The sequence below is a fragment of the Pinus tabuliformis genome, chromosome 6 (assembly GCF_031772625.1).
Source record: "Pinus tabuliformis cultivar Carrire ecotype Pingquan chromosome 6, CPIR1, whole genome shotgun sequence".
NCBI lineage: Eukaryota > Viridiplantae > Streptophyta > Pinopsida > Pinales > Pinaceae > Pinus > Pinus tabuliformis.
Genome location: NC_142292.1, coordinates 677,646,066 through 677,650,136, shown reverse-complemented (window position 1 = coordinate 677,650,136; position 4,071 = coordinate 677,646,066).

Below are 4,071 nucleotides of genomic sequence, written 5' to 3'. Positions count from 1 at the left end.
TCACCCCCCCTCCCACCCCTCCATCTATATCTATATCTACCTCCATCTCTCCTTCTTTGTCTCTTTATCTCACCCCCCCAAACACACATTCTATCTCATTCCATATCTATCAATATCTATGTCCCTCCCTCCCTATCTCCATCTCTCTCTTCTTTGTCTTCACCTTCTATCTATATCTCTATCTCCCTCAGTCTCTCTATATCACGCCCAAAACATAGACTCTCTTTCTCCAATATATATATATATCACTCCCTCCTCCTCCTCCTCTCTCTCTCTCTCTCTCTCCCCTGCTTCTATCTTTCTTCCCCCTACTGCCCTCTCTCCCTCTCTCTCCACCTTTCTCTCTATGTCTTTCTTCCTACTCCCTTTCTCTCCCTATTGATCTCGATCTCTCTTTCTTTACCTCTCTCTACTCTCTCACATCCTCTCTCTCTTCATTTCTCTCCTCTCATCCCACACATACACACACTCTCTCCATCTCTCCATATCTTTCTGCTTCCCTCCCTCTCTCCTCCTCTCTCAAGTCCTCTCTCTCATCCTTCCTCTCTCTCCCTTTCACTCCTACCTTCCTCTTTCTTCACCCATCTCTCTCTCTCTCTCTCCTACAATCCTATCTTTTCCCCCATCACTCTCTTCCTCTCTCTCAAGTCCTCTCTCGTCCTTCCTCTCTCTCCCTTTCTCTCTTGCCCCCCTCTCTCTCTCTCTCTCTCTGACTTTTCCCTCCAATCCTCTCTCTCCCCCATCACTCTCTCTCTCTCCAACTATGTTACTATGTCACTCATTTTCTCCTTATCTCTCTTTTCTCCCCCCTTGCCTCCATCTCTCCTTCTCTCTCTCCCACCTCCATCTTTACGTCTCCCTCTTCTCTACCTCTCTCACTCCTCTCCCCCTCTCTCCCTTCATTCCTCCTCTCCCCTCTCCTTCAATTTATCCCCATTTCTCCCTTGTCACTCCCCCTATTTCTCCACCTTTATCACTCTATGTCTTTGCTCTTCCCACCCATATATATTTAGAGTTTATATATATATAACAAATTTAATATTGTATTAATCCAAAGTTATTAAATTTAATAATATTAATATTATAATATATTAATATGAATATGAATATTAGATTTAATAATAATAATAATATTAATATTAATATTAATATTAGGGTTAATAATATTTTTTTGCATGGTATTAATAATAATTTGGTCCAAGCCCCACGGGGGTAGGCGAGTTGGTAATCACAATGCGGTGAAGTTCGTTAGAAAGGTGGGCTCCGTACTGAAGGTCACGAGTTCAAATCCCCCGGACTAGCCCAGAGTTGTGGAGAGGGGTGGGCACAGTTCCCAGGGGTTATAGTGGTAGCAGTTAGAATCGACCCCGTGTTACGCGAGTTGCGAGGCTGCTCTAGTTGTCGATTCCTCTGTAATCAAAAAATAATAAATAAATAAATAAATAATTTGGTCCATGGTATTTAGCCCATAGGCTTGGTATATAATTAGACGTTGATTTCTAATTATATTTATAATATTTGTATTTATTTACCATACCTCTTTATACCTCTTTTATATTTAATTATTTACCATACCTTTTTTATAAATATGGTATTTGGCCCATGGTATTAATAACAATTTGTCCCATGGTATTTGGCCCATATGCTTCACCCAAATAAAGCCTATTTTTTGAGCTTTTGAAATACAAAGAGATTTATGGAGTAAATATAAAAAGAGGTTTTATTTACTTACCATACCTTGGTTTATTTATATTTTTATTTATTTACCATATCTCTTTTTATGTATGTTGTGTTTATATATAATAATAATTAGTTTGATTTTTAAATAGGACTGACATTAGATTAAAAATGTTAAACATTAGATGCTAAATTTAAGTTTACATTTACATGTTTACATGTTTACGTGAGATCTACTCAAGAATGGTCCCAACAAATAAACTTGGAAACTTTATGTAATAATATTGTCGCAATGCTGCAATGTGGTGTGAATATTTGTTTTCCTTATGCAAATAGGAATTTGATGGCTAATATATATTACTTCTAGCTAACCCATTACTTCAACCTAAACAACCATTCTATAATAGCTTATTTTCCATGTTAATATCCAATAGATTTTGTTGTAATAATGATTAAGAATGAACACCAATCGTGTTAATGACTGAGAACGAACACCAATCGAGTTGGTGACATGAATATAGAATAAATTTCATTAATGATTGAGAACGAACACCAATCGTGTTAATGACTGAGAACGAACACCAATCGAGTTGGTGCCATGAATATAGAATAAATTTCTTTATGTTAATGAATTTTTAATTGTTTATTTAGATTTAATTTTTTATATTTTTTTTTAGTTTTTTTTTTTTTTTTCGCTGACATGAGTGAAATTTCGGCCTAAAAGATACATTTACACATCTAGCTCATATCACATCTAGCCCATATTGGGTTGTAGAATACCCCTCTCCATACAATAAGTGTATGTGCAAATTATCCTTTATAGTGTACCACAAAAAATGAACCTCCCTAATTTATTCCACACTAATAATTCTCTATTTTTCATTAGGCCATAATGGCCATAATTTAATGGGCTATCACCCAAAACAATTATGGAAAAAAAATAAAATTACATTGTTTATAATATAGAAATTACTATTTTCTTCCATTATGAAAATGAAAAAAAAACAAAAACTACATTTTTTATAATATAGAAATTACCATTCTCTTCCATTTATTACTTTCATTTTTAATAAGAAACATATTCTTTAATCAAAAACTTACCTTCTTGATAAAAGACTTCGATTATTTAACTGGAATTTTTAATATACGAATTTAATAATTTTTAATATTAAAACTATTATGTTTTCATATTTATTAATATAAAAAAATTTGCAAACCAAAAATGTATATATCGTATTAAGATCACGTATTATTACTCAAATCTGAATTTTCAAATTTTTTGGCTCAGCATGACTGAATTTGGTAACTATAGTTTTGATTGAACACATTTTTAGGTAGCAAAATCACTTTTTTATTAATAAAGAGGTGTTTACAATGTTATAGATTTTCAAATTTTTTGGCTTAGTATGACCAAACTTGGTAACTATGGTTTTGATTGAACACATCTTTATGTACCAAAAGAACCTTGTTTTTATTAATAAAGACATGTTTACAATGGCATAGATCTTAACACATAGAGCCATATTTGTTTGCAAACATATAGTAAAAACAACATTAAAAAAATTCTCTGTACATTAATCAACATCACTACAACTGGGAGCGAAGTACAAAGGACTAAAAAACCCCGTCTTTATAAAAATTTCAGGACATAAGACTGCATGCAAGTGGAAAAAGATAGGAAAAGTATTCCTAAAAGAAAAACCGTCCCAATAAATCTACCTGGAAAGTGAAGACCCATAAGAAAACTGAGACAATACCACAAGGGAGCCCTAACGAAAACAAAGACAAGAGAGCCTCGGAAAGTTAAATCTCAAAAGAACCATCTCAATAGACAAAACCATTAACCAGGTACTCAAAATAATGTGCCCCAGAAAGAGGGAGAGGCCATGCTTGGAGAGAGCACCTTCTTCAGTATTTTTTTCTCTATATACTTGTTGGAAGGAAACATCAGAGGAAGAAGTTTGTAATGACTGGATCTTCTCCATCCAATTGCATAAGCAAGGGACCTCAAGCGCATTTCTCCCTTGAATCCATTGAATGATGGATAAAGAATCTTCGACGATCAAGATCTTGTCGATGTCAAGCCACAAGGCACATTGCAATGCCCCCCACGAGGCCACCATATTAGCCCTGCAATTATTGCAAAGACCCCCAAATCAACAAAAGCAACATGCAAGGGAGGGATTTATTTAGATAAGGACTCCATAGCCACACTTCCCACTAGAGGAGACCCCATCAAAATATCCAATAGGGAAAGTATCTACCAAGTCTACAAAGGATATGGAGCAATAATGGACCTTGGGGAGCCAAGAACCTATCTCCTAGAAATAAGCAACTATCATCAGGCTTGAGATCCTTACACCAGGATTTTTTTCCCTCGAAAATAACACCATT